The sequence below is a fragment of the Ciconia boyciana genome, chromosome 4 (genome assembly GCF_034638445.1).
Source record: "Ciconia boyciana chromosome 4, ASM3463844v1, whole genome shotgun sequence".
In the NCBI taxonomy this organism is placed as follows: domain Eukaryota; kingdom Metazoa; phylum Chordata; class Aves; order Ciconiiformes; family Ciconiidae; genus Ciconia; species Ciconia boyciana.
The window spans coordinates 50,949,854-50,968,626 of record NC_132937.1 but is presented as its reverse complement, the minus strand read 5'-3'; positions in this window follow the sequence as shown (position 1 = coordinate 50,968,626).

Sequence of the window (18,773 nt, the reverse complement as noted above, 5' to 3'; positions counted from 1 at the left end):
GCAATATGGAGGTAAAAATGAGTTAAGGTGATGTGGGAGAGGGCTGTTCCACTGAGCTGCCATGCCCCATGAATCACTTTTTGATTCTGAGAAGCATTACTGAGCAGTGACAGTTAAAGTTACAAATCACATGAAACAGAAAAGGGCCAAATCTTTGGTTGCCAGATGCTTGTTTCTATATTGAGGCTATGTGTGTAACAAACATATTTTAGACTTTTTTTATGTTGTTTCATTGGACTCTAGACCAGCCAAGCACTTTGAGCAGACATAAATCCCTTTAATGTCAAGAGTACTTGATCATATGCTAGCAGTTAAGTGTACACTTAAAAGTTCTTCCTGCCAGGAAGGACATTGTGTGATTATCTGTGGTAGGAAAGATATGATATCACTGCAGATAATTCTGAAATGAAGTTGCAAATTGTAGTGTACCAGATGCCTGCCATTTATATCTTCTCATTAATATTTCCATTTTGAATTTGTCTGAGTTATCTGAAGTCTTCTAATGTCCACAAAACACACAATTGCAGTCACAAGTCAAATTACAGTACTCCAATAATCCATCAAGAATTTGCTTCACCAGAACGTTTCTGGAATAAAAGCAGAAGATGACATGTTTTCAATAAGCAGAGCTCATTTTAGTGAAAAAAATATGCCTAAAATGGGTTATTTTTTTAAATACTAAAACTGAATGTATTTCCAACAATGCTGGAGGCAAATGTTCTATTTCTAAACATATTATTGTTATTTGATTCCAATCATAGTTATATTCCATATAAATATCTTGAAAATTACATTGCAGTGCTTGACTGGTAAAGAAGAAATAAATAATGGAAATAATAATAAATAACAAATAATGGAAAATAGTATGATGTTTTCCCAAAAGATCAAATAATTCCTTTCAATTTTTACATTAACTCTGTTATTTTAAAGAGAAACGGTAGCTAAGATGCAGCAAATCATATCCATTTCCTTTTGGTGTAGTCAAAAAACTGCAGTAGCAACACTATAGCTCATCATCAAGCTAAATTGCTCTCGTAAATCTGGTTGCTCATCTAGGATCAGCTTGTGGTTGCTTAGTTCTTTGATTCCTGTTCTCAGAGTTGAGGAAACCAAGGCAATTAACATTCATCTTATTTCATGCCTTGTGTAAAAGGCAACCCCAGATTGCAGTCTTCATGTTGAGAGGAACATGGGAGGCCATTCAGGAAAAAACACATGGGAAAGACACAAGTAAACAGGCCTAGCCAAAACTGCATCCTCCCTGGTAAAGTATCTTTCAGGTTATTATGGGAAACTATTTTCAGATCAGTCTGGGAATTTCAAAAGTAACAGTCTTATACATGAGGTTGTAATGAAATCCAGCCCAGTGCACCAACCAGCCTACTAAGGTTTTCTTTTATAGGATTATTTGTCAAGAAAGATCTAACACTTAACGCGTGGTCTGAACAGTAACAGAGTCTGAAAACACGTTAAAAAATGAACCTTCATTGAGGCACTAAGAAAGATGAGAAACAATGCGCCCATACAGTGATCACTGAAAGCAAACGCAGGATCATAGGTGATGCCATGGCTTTGGCAGACTGCCAGGGACACTTAATGTCCTGGGTCATCTGGCAGCAACAGTCAATCATGCAAAAACTTTTTGAATGCGGGTAGGAATTGTGCCACCTCTTGGCTTCACCAACAGCAGTGTGATTTGAGAGAATTGTTTGTACTTTACATGAGCTGTGTGGGCAGCATCTTGCCTCTGCTGACAATGTCGGTCAGGGGACCAGGTGTCAGGAAGAAGAGTGTTGGCAGTCTGTCTATGTTGCTGATACTGGTCAAGGGCAGGGTGTTAGGAGACAGGGTGTCATAATTTTAGAAGTTAGACATTAATACAATATTTACATGTGCTTCATGACTTCATTGAAATGACTTATATGTTTCATTGTTCATCTTCATTGAAGTTCTGTGTGAAAGTGCTGGAGATACATGTGCAAATCTTGTTACTGGATATCAGAGCTGATCTTTCAAGATAAGGAATTAAAGTTATCCATTTTACTTCAATTATAGTCTCATTCAATCATTGGTTGGTAAGGAAAATAGTTTTCATTATTTAGAGGAGGGAGACTTGCTACCTCATGCTTTCAGGTGTTAGTCTTTGTTGAAAAAAAAGAAAAACAAAACATTAAGGTTACATTGCTGAATCCTTCCTTGCTTCCTTGCTGAATCCTTCCATATGCTAACACATATGCAGGGAGTGGCTGTCTTCATTAAAGCATCTTCATTTAGGTTTCTCATTGTAAGCTCATTTACTCCAGCAGGATACAATCACAGCTGTTGGACATACATTGCTGCTGTGTCAAATGACTTATCTTCGCATGACCTACTCTTTCAATAATTGTAAAGTATCAATTAAACCTAATAGATGTTGAAGTTCACTGTTTTTCTCATTAATTTCTCAGAGAACAGTCTATTACATTTTTCATTAAGAATAATCAGTTTAGAACATTGCTTCTATGATTGCCTTATTATTTTTTCCATATTTTCAACATAACATTTTTGTTCTTTGTGCAATTGTGCATCTCTTTCTCACCATAGAATAAATGTTCTACTTCTGTTTAACATTTGCTATAATACTTCTTACTACAGGACTGTTTTTCCATTCCTTCCTGCACCTTGTATATTACCACTACTGGTGTGTAAAATCATTCCCTTCTGTTGTTTTGGGTACCTCATACTTGTCAGAAAAGCTTCCTTAGGAGTATTCAGTCTTTACAGCCCCTTTTCTCACTTTTGTTCCATGCTTAACAGATCAACACTTGTGATTATCCACTAATAGCTGACAAAGGTAGAACTACTTCTTTAATTTAGAGAAAGATGCAACACCCGCCACCTTCTCACTTAAGTTTCAAATTGATGATTGGGGAAGGGCAGTAGCTTTTAGTTTGATTTTTTTTTTTTTCCCCCTGAGAAAATATTTCAATTTTAATAGCTGAGGTGAATGAGGAATTGGAAGCACACATTTTCAGTCTATTATTTCAAAGATTGTGAAAACTTCATCCCAGCAGATGCAAATGCCTTTCAACTACATTTTTAAATCTGATTGTTTGGGTTTATGATTTTAAACAAAGAATTCAAACTGTCTTATAGCCAGAAATGGAATAAAGATGGATAAATATTTTCTCTCAGTAATGAACTAAAAAAATCAAAAAGCACTCAAACAGAAAAGCTTCTGTAAACATCTTAATTTTTAAAATTATTTACTTCAGTCATACATTTATTTTCATGGTGCCTTAAAAAAAACCTGAAAATTTATTTTTATTGTCTAAAATTCATCCCACAGACACACACAATATTTTTTCATCTTTACTGTACTTCAAGGATTTGCCACCTTCTTCTTGTTTCATTATTTGTAATTAAGATACATAGTTCTAAACTCAGAGCACGTGTACTGAATAATGGCAATAAATTATTTCTAGTGAAACTTTAGCCAGGAAAAAACTGTTGTATTAGTTTAAGTTCTCTGTAGTAATTAAGTCAAGAGTTTTCCACAGCAATGAAATTATTCTGTAATCTGCAAAAGGTTAGATTCACTGGATAACACATATATAATGAATACTTAACTTCTATATATTTGAGTAATTATGGCATTGATATACTTGTTCCAAATTGCAATGTTTAGGAATCCTAAATCTGAAAATGTTTTTTGGTATTATTGCTGAAGAATAAGTAGTTTTCAATGTGGAACTCATAAAGAAAGTAATGTAGGTAATAGCTTTTTAAGGGAATTTTAAAAACAAAAGCAGTAGTTGTGTCTTCATTGACTTTAATATTCCAAGACTAAAACCAAAATACAACTCTTATAGTGAATGAAAATCAGGCAAGCAATGAAACAAGAGTATGTTATGAGTGAAAACTTACTGAGATTTGCATCTTTATCTTACAGTTTTATGTGTTGACATCTGAACAAATGTGCAGATATGCATTTAAATGCTTGCTAATTTACTTGATTTTTTTCTGCACAGATTTTTTAGCTTTTTTAAAAATTTATTTCTGTTTCATTTTATTCTTGCATCATGAGATGCCTTAGATAACTGTGCCTCTCCTTGATAACATGCAAAGTTTGCAATACTCTTAACTCTCCAAGATTAGGCATTAAGACCTGGGCAGTTGAAGGTATAGTTACCTTATGTTGAGTAGATCAAAATCAAGGTACCAAATCATAAAGATCATGTTAAAAAACTTATTTTCAATACAGAGACGATTGGTTTTCCTGACCAAGCTGAAGGTTTTACTAATGAAATATTGATTGTTGCCAGTCCTATGACAGTGGCATTGCTTAAGACAGCGTAAATAAGCAGCAGCTCAAGGGCCAGACTCACCAATATTGAAACAGGGATGTCACAGCCATTGATCTGGGACTCATTAGGGTGCAGACTGAACATTACTGTGCAATCTTGCTGGTGAGATGGATCACCATTCACAGATGGAACATGCAGAGGGATTTTACTGTCTTTTCCTGAGAAACATATGCAATTTTCCAACAATAGGGAGATTTGTGGGTACACAAATCAAGTCTATTATGGAAAGGATATTTGTCTTGGAGCTCTGAGTTGCTTTTACAGACTTTTTGATTATAAACTCTGAAGCAAGATCAAGAAACATGGTTGCAGTTTCAGTCTGCAAAGCTAGAAATTGTAGCACGAGGCCATTGGAGGATTTGAGGAGACTGCTCTTTTCTGTAATAACTGCTAGGATAGTGTTTCTGTGGCATGAGGACTTTCAGGAATTCATAGTATAAGGTAATTCCTGAATGCCCAAAGGTTATTGAGGAAAGTTAGGCTCATTAATTTACTCCTGCTGATTAGACAGAAAGACAATGGTCCCAGACAACTCTGGAGGAATATAGGTATGCACAATTTAAAATATTGCAAACCAGTTCTCTAAGAAGCCTGTTAGACTGTGGAAATCTTGAAGAAGATCTGAAGGGCAGAGCCTGTAGGACAGTCTCAGTGAAGACAAGAATTAGCTAGCAGGCTGGCCCCACACCTCTTACAAGAGGCATAGCATATTACCCTTTAACTTCTAATTTGGATTAACAGAATGAAGGAGGCAGCCTTTACACCGTCAGTGATCTAAATATTACCACATTCAGAATACTCCTGCGTTTGTGGAATTTCCAGATTTTTTTTTTTCTTTCTGATAGAGCTTATATCTTCTTGTAAACATGCCATAGATGGCCTCAAGGGCTTCTTTATTGAATCTTTGACTACAGAAAATGATTCATTCCCAATGGAACAAAGTAATAGCGTGCCTGATGTCAAGCTATACACTTCTACAAGCAAGCTGAATCCTGATCGCTATATTTCAGCCTAGAATGTTCAAATCTATTACACTGGAACTGGTACAAAATATTCAATAATTCATTTCTATACAATCCTTATGGTTTTTGAGTTTTTTAGTCTTTGATTTAAACTACGGTAACAAGTCTTATGATGACTAATTGGAACTAATTACTTCTTAGAACAAATTAAAGAGGGTGAGATGGGATGGGGAAATCCAAAAAAATCCCTTCTGTAGAATACGTGAGTGGGTGTATTGTGCCTGAGCAGCTGTGTTGCTGAGTACTTTGAATGCTGCCTGTGATCTTACAATCCTAAAAATTCTGAACAAAATATCCATACATATAATTTGAAACTTACTCTTCTGCATGAAGTTTAGGATTGATACATAGTGACTTTAGTGTTCCATCATAAAGTCACTTAATTTAATCATTATTTTATATAACTGATTATTGGAATGCAATAAAACTCTCCAAATCAAAAAACAGCGGAAAAAATGAAGGATGTAGGTGGATGATACCTGATAAAAGTGATTTTTCCAATTGATTTTTTTTGCAGAAAAGCTCATCACACACTTCAAAGACTTCCTATTAAAGTGTTTTCTCCCAACCCATTTTAAAAGTGACTGTTTCTTTTGGTCCCTGATGCTGATTGATATATATATATATATTTTTTTTTTTTTAAAGACAGTACTCTCCAGTTGAATATCTGCCTGAATGACTAAACTGATCAAAAGATTCTAGATCATGTACAATCACCTGAAATTTGTGAGACATTATCAAATTCACTATTTTTCTCTGTTCTTCAAATCTTTTTAAAATAATAATATTTTTCTTTGAAACTAATAATGACAATAATGAGATTAGAATGAAAGACCCCAATGTAATAGTAATTTAGTGGGGTTTTTATTTTTTTTTTTATTTTACATTAAATTCTATATTTTTACACATACTTCACTAGAAAGTATCTTCTGCCTAACATTATCACAGAGCAAAATTTTTAAAATAACAAGCCTGACAGTTCAGAAACTGACATCTTGATTTTCAATGTCAACACTGTGTAATCAAGCAAACCAGAAAACAAAATATAGAATTCTTGGAATGGGGGGGGGGGGGGGAGGAAGTTTTTCTTCTTATTATTGTATGACTCATTATCTTCTGGAACACTGACTTTTATTTAAGCAAAGCTTTCGTTATATATTCTTCATTTATTTTATATTCCATGACAGTATAGATCACTGGGAACAGAAATCAAAAGAAGTTTAGCTTTCAGCTCTATTTAACTCATAATTTGCTAAATCTTATTAATTTTGCACAGGAACCCTACGTACAACTTATGCAACGGCTTGTAAAGACCAAGTTTTCTGTGACCCTTTTAACAGACAAAAGCTGCTACAGCTCTATGTTTTTTGAAGTAAGCTGTGTTCTTCCACTTTGCTTTCTTTCTCAGCACAGCTTTGTGCTTGTGCAGGATACTGCCATTGGGAATTGAAAGAAGTATTTCTCCTTAAATGTCTTCAGTATTCTTTTCTCTTTGTATCTCTACACTCTTCAGGGTCTTAAATGTTGGATTCTTCATTGCCTGCAGCATTGCCAGAGTATAAATCGTTCAACTCCACCTTGTTCATGACAGTATTAAATCAAATGGGATGTAGTGTTCACAATCACTATATCTTGCAATGTTTTGGTTCAATATTGAATTACTAGATGTGAAATAGTAGAGAAGCCATTTCATAGATTTTTAAAACAAATCTTTTCATACTTTAATCATAATATTTAATCAAGTACTAGTGTTACTACTGAGATTGACAGTACCACACTTCAAAACATTCAACTCGGAGTGGGAATCAAGAGGTACACAAAGCCTTACAAGCCCTGTCTTTTTAGGATTGTATTTTACAAGAATAAGTGTACTATAGTTACTTAGGGTAATATATTTACTTCAGTGGAATACAGGTTCAAAAACATATGTGAAATTCATCCTACATGATTGCAGAGTTGCATCAAATTCATTGAGAATTATTTTATTCTTATAGTTACCTCCCAATGTCACTTCAAAGAAGATTCTTCTCTACAGGTCATATTCATGTGTACTTGGTGTTAACAAAAATCGCTAAGGAACACTATTGTATTGCACAGTTTCTGCTACTGTTGCATACTCCCTTCCATCTGAAAGTTCCTTTTTGAAGCAGTGTTTGACTTTATAACGACAGTATTTAGTTAATGTGTGCATGCACATATTTTACAGCTAAGCTTTAATCACTTTCAAGGCTAGGTTTTTGTTTACTGGTCTTCAGAAATTAATCACTGCCAGTGCATTGTTAAGAGAAAAATAATGAGACATTGATGAAGTGGCTACAATTTGTGCACTGTGTATAAAAATCAGATTATGCAGAACCAAATCAAGAGCTTAAAAGATAATATTAAGGCAAACTCCTTTCCTACCTTCATTGCAAATGGTGATGGTTAAAAGTGCAGTAATTATCTCGTGGTAATATCAAAAGAGGGGAATGCTTTAATAAATATTTGAAAAACTGTTAATCTATCCGCATGGATAGACCTAGTGCAATGTTCAAGAAATACTGATTTAACAAGGCAGCTCAGACTTCTACAGCTTTCTTTACTTTTATTATAAATGAATGATATTCTATCTTCTGTGAATGAAGTGACTTTACAGTTAAAAGCTTGTATCCCACATGGCTAGGGAGGAGAGCAATGTATATAAAAGAAGTTAAACTCCATATGCTTAAAAATGTTAGGAATAGTACATCAGGAAAATAGATATTTATGTCAGAGAGAGAGAAGAGAGACTTAGGTGCTGATCTTTATCTGCTTCAGGAGTTATATGTTTCCAACATGTTACAAGAAGAAAAGAAGAAGAAAAAAATCTGTGGATGTCTTGATCACAGTCTCTTTCTCAGACCGGTCACTTCAGAAAATTGATTTCTCCTTCAAATTCTGTAATACTACTGTTCCAGCAGGGACAAACCAAAATGTTTGGAAATCTATTTAATTAAAAAAAAAAAAAAAGTGACAAAACCTTTCCTCAGAGTCACAGGAGTTCTTCTCATCTCCCCATCCAGTTTGTCTTTTCGTCATCCTAGAAGCCTGTCCTAGAAGCCTGCAGTCAGCTCTCTTCCGGAGGTAGCACTGGAGATGATAAAAGTTCTGGGTCTGGCTTCAAGTTTTAACAACAAAAAGATAAAGGAAAACAGAAAATTGGGAAAAGGCAGGGAGGGTACTGAAATAAAGGCTTCTGGAAAATACCCAGTTAGTTAGTCTGACTTTCTCTCGGATTTTTGTTTGTTTTGTTTTATTGTTGCTTTTTTTTTGCTGGGGTTGCTGACGTGGTTTAGCCCCAGTTGGCAACTAAGCACCATGCAGCCGCTTGCTCACTCCCCCCTGGCGGGATGGGGGAGAGAATCAGAAGAGTAAAGGTGAGAAAACTCGTGGGTTGAGATAAAAACAGTTTAATAGGTAAAGCAAAAGCCGTGCACGCAAGCAAAGCAAAGCAAGGAATTCATTCACTACTTCCCATGGACAGGTAGGTGTTCAGCCATCTCCAGGAAAGCAGGGCTCCATCACGCATAATGGTTACTTGGGAAGACAAACGCCATCACTCCAAATGTCCCCCCTTCCTTCTTCTTCCCCAGCTTTATATACTGAGCATGATGTCATATGGTATGGAATAGCCCTTTGGGCAGTTTGGATCAACTCTCCTGGCTGTGTCCCCTCCCAGCTTCTTCTGCACCTGGCAGAGCATGGGAATCTGAAAAGTCCTTGACTAGTGCAGCAACAACTAAAACATCAGTGTGTTATCAACACTGTTTTCAGCACAAATCCAAAACATAGCCCCGTACCAGCCACTATAAAGAAAATTAACTCTATCTCAGCTGAAACCAGGACAGTTGCAAAGAACAATCTTGCTCTTTGCAAACTGCACACCTGAATAATTGTATTCGTGGTTTTGTTATTACTCTGTCTGCTCCCAGAAAGAGTGTACTCACAGTAATCAAATAATTTTCTCTTGTTCCCTACTGGGATTGTGAGCAGCTTTATCTGTCATTAACTCAGACCCTTCCCTGGATGTCTTGCTAGGATCCTCACCAAGCTGAACATGTTTGCTCTCTGCCTTCTTTCCCTTAGATAAGTTATTTGTGACAGTCAGGCATTCTAGCTTCCAGTGACAGAGGATGCTAGGTGAATTAGTCACTACATCTTCCATCTGTATATCCTGCATCACTGTTTCTGTGCCAGATATTTTCATAATGGAGACAGAATAACAGTTCTGTGATTCTATCTTTCATTTTGCCCTGAGCAGGGAAGTAAACAGACTCCTTTAATTGCATGAAAGAAAACTGGAATACTCAACTGGATCAATTTATTTCAGTTGTAAAGTACATTTGCACTAAATAAAGAATAAAAAAAAATACTTTAAAAAACCCAACCAAACCCCCCCCCCCCAACCTTAAGAAAACCCACCCCCCCAAAAAAAACCCAACAAACCAGAAATAAAAGATATGGCATTTTAGAGTTGACACTAGTTTATTTATAGAAATTTTTCCTTAGTCTCTTTTCCTAAAGGACTGATGACTCTGCCAGTATGGTAATAGACTACTTGCTTCTGCCTGAACCCACAAGTAGTAGCAGAATTCATTGTACCCACAGGTAATTTTCCTCTTCTACCTGCACTTACAAGAAGCAGTATTTCTCCACATTTGCAGCACATTCATCGTTTTTCAAAAAATCACTTTAGGATTACATCCCTCCATGCAGTGAAATAAAAAATGCTCTGCTCTCAAGGCTGTTGGGTAGACAGATGAGAATCCTGACTGGAGGGAGAACTGCAAAGGAGAATACAAAGGGTCACTTAGGTGGGGAGTATATGACTACTAATGGCATCATAGTGTTTTCTAAGGGCTCTCAATGGGACCATTGTCCTGTCAGAGTGAGCACTGTAGATACATGCATAGCAAGCCATGTTCTCCATGAGAATGGAGAACCCTGAATTTGCAACCTAAGTGAACAAAGTAGAAAGTAGACAGAAAATGCCTCAGATTTGTATCCTTCCCAAAATATGTTCCCACAGAAGGTAGGAGGGATGAAGAATACCAAGATATGAGTTATTTAACCAAGGCCACACTGTGGGTCAATGGAAAAGCTAAGAAAGAATCCAGTCCAAGTCAGTAAGTTGTTGTGTGTCATCAAATTAAAATCCAGAACTGAGCTCATGCTTCAGATCTTACCTAATACAGTATCTGCAATTTTGTCTGATCCTTGTGGGAGGAACTGTGTAGGAAGAGAATACCATTACGATCTTTTTATCTTTTCCGGTAGCAGTGCCAGTCAGAGTCTGGCCCAGGGCCTATTCTGAGGGAAGAACAGTCTTGGGATCTGGCTTGCTAAAATCATTAGCCTTCTCGGTCATACTTCTATACATATCTGTAAAATAAAACTGATGAAAGTACTGTAGAACTTCTTCCTAGGACCCCATGGGACTATTTTGGGGCATTTTGAAGTTGCATAATGAAAAATGCTACAGAGGGAACAGAAAAATTGTGAGCAAGAAGGCAATAGTGCTCTGTCAGCAGGAATCAAGGGACTAATTTGTGCTGGTTTTCCTTTTTTACTGGGCAACTAAAGCAATGAGGTGCATATGAGAGAACAGAGCCCTGAAACCAGACTCGCAGTACTGGATTACAGCTGTCTTGGACTTGCTTGGGCTTCGTATACTATTGTAATTCACCGTTTGCCTGGCATGGTGCAGAGAGAATCATATGGTTGTAATTAGTGGTTATATGTGCTTCGGTTACTAATAATAGCCCTGGGTGCCTGAAGGGGTTTATATGTAGACAACTATCTACATATATCGCTGGTGAAAGGCCTTTGCTGCATATTCCTCTCTCTTCATTTTGGTCAGTCACACCACGGAATAGATGAACAAGTAGAAAATCATTATCACTGGATCAATCAGTGCTTCAGAATCTACAGAAAAGTACATGTGTTCATATGTGAGCATATATATGAAATATATAATTACATATTTACATTTATGAATAAAATATACAGTTATATATTTATATTTATGTATAAAAGAATGTAACAAGGAACCGAATAGAGGAAAAAAATGAAGGCTCTTTAGCACAGATAGGAGTGAGCAGGGTCTAAGGAAAGAAAGATAGATGGTTTTAGAGTCAATATTTTGTAACAATGCAATAATGTGGAAATGAGAGTTAGTTATACTGAGTAAAGTGCATATTCCAAAGAATGCAATAAAATTAGTTTTACTAACGAAACAAACATGGCATGTGGGAAGGGCAATCAAAAGCTGGGTCAATAAATATCAGCATGAATACGATCTATGTGGAGCATTAACAAATAATGATCTAATGCAGTGCGGTGCAGAAACTGAAATTTGCTAGGACAAAAAAAGGAGATAGACCTTTTAAAAATTCCCTTGCTTTTTAAAAACAAAGAAAAAGTTTATCTAGATAATTAAAATTAAGACTATGGGAATCACAGTTATGGAGGAAGAAAGAAAGGTTCCTTGTCTAAATTCAAGTACCAGGTGAATTGCTCCTATGTGGCAGTAATAGACCACACAGGTCTGTTTGTTCCTCTGCAAATGCTTATGCTCCTATGCTTCCATAAAGGGTCTGACCTCGCTGATGCATAAAGCTCCCTCCACCTTTGTCTATTCTCCATTCCCTCTTGATAGTCTGTGACCTTGACTCAAACTATGCTTCCCTCAAGGACTATAGCAATGAGATTCATTGGAAAAGGGAATGGAAAAGCTTTTGGAAAAAAAAAACCAAACCAAACAAAAAACCAACAGCTGGAACAGACCACTACAGTGTATCTCAACTCATTTCACTAAAGGCCTTATTACCTTCATGCAATTATTGCTGCTTTCTCTCCATTTTTCTTCTGTGTTCATCACTTTGTTGAGCCTGTGTTTCATATACTGAGTTGTCTTGTCAATTGCTGGTAGAAGATAACTTCTTATATATATATCTGTCTTAATTATTGGGCAACTCATAACTCCCAATAGGTTCAGAGTACAGCCTGATGTCAGAATAGACTTTGAATTGGTGAAGAATAAAGCTGTATAATAGTTTCACCTTTTGTTTGTGTTGGACAAACTGAAACCTTTTTGCAGTTGATTGGATATTTTGTTTTCTTTGACAAAATGAGAAAAAAAAGCATATTTTAAAGTCATTGTTTTTTACTCTTTCAGTTAGCAACAAATAAAACATTTTAAACGGAACATCACTAGAATGACAACGTGGAAATGGATCATTTAATAACAGAGCAACACTTAAATTCCTCTGAATCTGTTTCTCTTCTATTTCCTTATTCAAAGCATCTGACCTTCAGAATACCCCTCTATCAAAATAAATTTATTTATGGAATACGTAGATTGAAACTTTTAGAAACTTTTTAGATTGAGTTTCGAAACCAGGAAATCCAAAACTGGTTGGAGTGCAAGTCTGGTTGTCATAGGGCCTCTGCATGGTGATCGCACCATCCTTATATACATATGAAAGATAAATCAGCAACTAAAATCCCATTCCTTCCTGTCAGTTTGACCATGTCATGCTTTTTACTGAAATCTGTTACTTCACTCATCTTCTCTACTGTATCACTGAACCTTTCCTTAAAAGACATGAAAGACTCAGTTTCTTCTAGGTATTTGTCCTGTTGACTCTTGGACCATAGTATTCTCAGTCCAGTACAATCAGTCTTCATACTTGTCATTACCTGCTGGTGGATATCAACATTGTTACTGTGTTAGGAGCCTGGTGCACCTTGACATGGTCTGCAAGGTGACTGGCCTCATTCGGTTCAGGATTCATTCTGTATTGCCAACAAGAAATTAAATGTCTAAGGATACTTTCTGGTTTCATATATTAACATAATTTAATGAGGACATAAGCAATTATGGATTTGCTCACTGTGTTATCTCTCACTGAATTTAGCTTAGTCAAATGAGACATTAGTGCTCTCTTTCCAGAAATGTGTCAGGCCAAAAAGGTAACAAATAACAAAAAATTAACTGAATCATCAAGATGGACGCATGTGGCATTATGTAAAACCAGCTTTTCCTTTAGCTCATCTGTTCAGATTTTGTAGAGCTTTTTTTTTTTTTTTTTAGTTTTAATTATAAGATTTTTGAACAGGCAGTTACACTTGGAGACCTTTGATGAGACTTTCAGGTAACTCATTTTGAGTTTGTATTTATATGCTTCTCAGCCTTCTTTCCTGTGGAGTTCTAATTTTTACCTTGTTTTTCTCATATCCAAGAGCAGCAGCACAAATGAACTATATAAAATAAAGTACCTCTATTTCCTGGCACTCAAGGAAGCCAGTAGCCCTGAGCTCTGTTGCATAAACAGTTCTAAAGACACTCCATTTAAATGCAGATATTTGACAGTTCACCTAGTCTGAGTAAAAACCACACTCTCTTTCCTTTTAGTAAAAGGAAACCAGAGAGTTAACCATGGACTTTTCTTGAGAGTAGGCTTCAACACTCACATTTGAAGGGTCTTTATAACTAAAAAATCATAGCCATGTAATTTAAGAGAAGGAAGTCTAGCACGTGCTTCAAGTAAATTGAATTTTCATTTTGGCTATAGTAAGAAAGGTTCTTTTGCATTTGTGTAAAGTGAAGAGGAAGGGGATGGACTTCCTGCAACTGGAAGTTCTTTTTCTTAGGGGAAAAAAAGAGAGTGTTTGGCCTTACTTTAAATTGGTATAGCAGCACACATTGTAAGAAAAGCATGAATGACTTAGAAGATTTATTTTTTGTCACAGATCCTTGGCCTGCTTCTCTGTTATTGCAGCTGGATGAGCAGGAATAACTCAACTAAAGTCAGTGAAGTTGCAGTGGTTTTGTTAAAGAGACATTACAGCAAGCTTTACTGTAAACAAACTTTTTTTTTTAAGCAAACTTTTTTTTTTAATTTCAGTGCAATTGTGATTTTGTTTGGTCATAGCTAATCAACATATTTTGTCCAGTTATAGCAGTCAAAATATCTTTTTTTTAAAGGATCCGAGGTTCAGGGGATTTTGATAAGTTTGTGAAATTTTGACTGTTTCTTAAAAGGACTTTTTTTGTTGTTGTTTACAAATAAAATTCATACACATTTTAACCCGATGTGTGTCAATCACAGTTTTTTAATTTGAGAAGGACTGCTGTCAATACCTGGAATTATACATATGCTGCTTAACCACAGGAGACAGTTTGTCACATCTTTGTTCAACATTCTTTTTCTGGACACTGACCAGAAAGAAAAGCTAGGCACAGGAGAGTATTTTAGGTATAACTTCAATACCTAAAATGGACTAGTCAGCATGACCCTTTTGACCTGGCATCTTTTTATAGGCAAAGGGAAATAAAATCTTATAGACTCCTTGAAAATATTAAAATCCTGATAGGGATGATGGAACAACATCATATTAATGATCTTTCTACATACATCAGTAAGTGCTGGCTGTGTACTCTAATATCCCTGAATTCAGGTGCAAGCATTGTCAGCTTCTCAAATGGGTATATTGATTTTGTTTTCCTTCCTTGGATTTGAAACTAATAGTTTGAATTAAATGAATGAACTTAAATCAATTTCCCTAAGCTATGGTGGATCTGGAAAACATTCTCGTTGTATTGGCCTGTTTTGCTCTATAATACACCTGGAGATTCTGGAATCACTGGAAATCTTTAGAGTACATCCAGGAGAGAGTTCATTTTACAGTAACACAACTTTTAATTCCATGGTACAGTTTAATACTTGTATTGTGGAGCACTGAGAAGGGAGCAAACCTTGTGCCCAGACTATGAGCTACAGGATGAGATCTGCATGTATCAGTTACAGAAATGTCTTGTTGGGTGACATCTGTTTGTGGTACACATTTCCTTCCTACCATGTAGAAAGAGGCCAACAGAAGTCAGTAGGCCTCAGTCCAGGGGCAGTGCTGCACACCAGACTCCCCGCATCACTGAAATCTGCTGAAGGAATAAGCCTTTCACAAGCGTGTGCCTATCTTGTATATATTGGTCACTTCTTGCTGTTGACTCCTGAACAAGGAGTCAACCATGTTGACTGCTGAACAAGGCATTGCAAGGAGAAAAGAATTCACAGCTGTATGAAGTAAGAACTTAAGGTAAAAACAGTGGCAATTCTGAAATGACAGAGGAGTCTGAATAGGTTGTGTGCAATTAATTGCAATCTGCTGGACAAATTCTGTCCTGGGTAGCATCCATATTTGATACAAAAGTGTCCTGGATCTCCTGGCAGACAAGTTCCAGCTACTAACTATTCCAAGATAACTAACTGCCTGTTCTCAACACAGCACCTCACTGTAATCTGTGATACCATTAGTTCATTGCTATCACACAGAGAAGAAAACGAAGTACTAGATCACCATTGCCACTTCCTCTGTCATCCTAGTAGAGATTTGCCAGCCAAATAACTGACCTAGTGCAGCTTTATTTAGCTTGTTAGTTCTGCTGGGACAATACTGAAAATATCTTGTCACCCGGCATTTTGGTACGTTGAACTTTCACAACAGTAGTTTTCAAATTTTCACTTGTCACTTTATTTTTTGAAGACATATGGGAAAAATTCACTAACAACACTGCTAGAGAGATGTTTTCATATTGTTTGGCACATTACACAATGAACATTCTTTAACGGTGCTAAAAATAGATTCTTCAGGAAACCAAAAAAATTTCCGTAAGTGGTAGTTTAAGCATAGCCATAGTACCTCCCAAATTTTATGCCATTTTCTTCTGTCTGTGCAATTGTTGCAAACAATCCTATATAATCAGATTTTGGAGAATGAGAAAGAAGAGAAATATATCTGCTGTATCTAGATTTTTTTCACTGTTGTTTTGTGGTTTTCTTTTCCTTGTTTTTAATGTATATACATTACTTCTCTGTGGGAAAAAGATTATCTGGGGCTGGAAACATTTCTTCTGTGTTTCTTTCCTGCTAAGAGCAGATTGCATGCCACAGTAAAATCAAAGGAGTTATTATTAAAAAAAATACAAGATAAGCAATTCTGATAACAAGCAGATGTGTAAATGTTTAATACTCTGCATTGTTACATGCTGCAGCAGAAACTAAGGCTGTCTAGTCTTGTGTCAGTGCCCTAGATTCCCTTGCCTCTGTTCTAGCCATGCATCATTTAAAGCTCTCTTGGGTAATGCTGTAATACTGAGGAAATGGGAGAGTGAAAATGGTGGGGGAAAAAAGGAATGAGTTCTCATAAAAAAGGAGCATAGTAACTGGTGTCATGTGGTATATATCACCTGTATGTGTTAGATACAAAAGTACAGTGCTTATGCAAAACAGCATACAGCATTTTGACACACTAACAAAGTCTTCTCAAGCAAAAATGGACCATATGTTTTTTTAAGAGAATTCAAAGCTCACAGTTTATGGAAAAGCAATATGCATAGGTATTTTTAGAATGTTGCCATTTTAAGGTATTTTCAGCAGTGCCTTTTCTAACCCTTCCCTTTCCATATATAGCAGGGGGACCCTCTTCACTGAAAACAGGTTCTTGCCTCAAATACTTTATCTATCCCTTTGCTCTGTGTCTTTAATAATTATATCGCCCAGCTCTTACAGATGGGATGTCTGAGACCAGAATTCCAGATCCTCAGAATATTGTTTGTGATATGGGCCAATGGGGTAGATATTTCTCTGAAGTATATTAAACAACATAAAGCTCTCCGGATTTAATGGTAACAGTATTAATTACTAAGTGATAATTAGTGTAATAACACCTCTGAACATTATTGTGGTTATCAGCTGAAGTGATCCTTTAACTATATTAATAAAGCACCTGGTAGTTTTTAATTTAACATTATCAATGAAATTTCTTTTTCATTCTGTATAGTTTTTCTCCATTGCTGAAATGGATACATTTAGGCTATGATAGTATAAATATTAGAAGTTAACTAATATACTCATGAAAAAAATTGCTTAAATAACTCATGCATTTATACAAGATGAGAAATAAATCCCAGTTTATGAGAAGAACTCAAAAATGATGATTTCTTTGGTAAAGAGTATACCCTGAAGAACAGAAATACCAGCCAAAGCTGTCCTGATTCTGAAGAAACAAACCACTGTATCTCATGCGATAATTAAGTGTATATAACGACATTAAAAGACAGAGGGCACTGCAACAGCATAAAACCACAACAAAAAGTTGCTATTGTAATGCACAGAATTACACAAGCATCTCCTTTTCCCATGCTTCCAATTTTAACAAATGCTACCTTGTTTTTCTCCATTTTTGTATCAAACTTTTTTATGAGGTCACCTTTTATCTTTGCTGGTCTTGAAATGTTAAGAAGAAAAATCAATTCACACTGTGTCAAACTTTTCAGATTATTATGCTCAGTTCTTTTCGCACAACTGATACACCAAAGCACTCTAACAATTGCCTCATCGAAAATGAATGTTGCTTATTAGATTGAGGAGTAGAGGGCAGCTGTTAGAGATATCTTCAAAAACAAGGAAGTTATGAACTAAATGATCAGTTATGTAATGTTTTATTTTATTCTCAGCATATATTAGAATTAATATTTTATGTTAATGGATGAACAGTAAAGCAGGAGACAAATTTAGTGTATAATAAATTAGGTTCAGCTTCATCTTCCCGGCTTCGCCCTAAACTAGACAAGTGACTTTGGACAGTTAACTTTAATTCCAAGTGCCAGAATGTTCTGTCTTTAAAATAGCTGAAGATATCTACTGACAAAATAGATAAGACACACAAAGAACTAACAACCTGTGGTCCTTCATGACTCCTGGTGGACTAGCTTAAATTCTTCCAGAGCAGGAGTTTCAAATACAGACTTGGAGAAAGAAAACAGAAAAAAATTCTCTGTTTCTGGTTTCTTTTTTCCCTTTTAAGTGGGAATCTAGTATTGACCCAATCTACTATTGAACCAATGAGACTTACAGAGCTTCTGCTACCCCTGCATGGCTGTCTTGGGAAGCAGTTAAGCATTCTGTTCCTAGAGCATATGGTTCTCCAAGAACTAGAACACAAGAGGACAAATCATGCCAGTCTCATGGGTCTTAATATTCACATAAAATGAGTTCATATTCGTAATATTTGAGAAAGTAGCCCCTTATAAACACTTTAAAACACTCTTCTGTTTCCATGATACAAAAAAGGCAATAGGAGCAAAAGGGTGTATTTTGTGCAGATCCCATCTCTCTAGCTTTTCAATTGTAAATGTCCAATTCCTAAACTCTAAAATAAATCTTCAGACCTTTTATAAGGATAAGTGAAGGAAGGATATTGTACTTTTGTAGAATACTGCTGCTAGTTTTGTAATATCCTCTTTCCAGAAGACGTTGAGGGCCATTTGACTAAAAATGCAGAGACTAGGTAGGATTTAGGAAAAATAGATTCAAAACTTGAA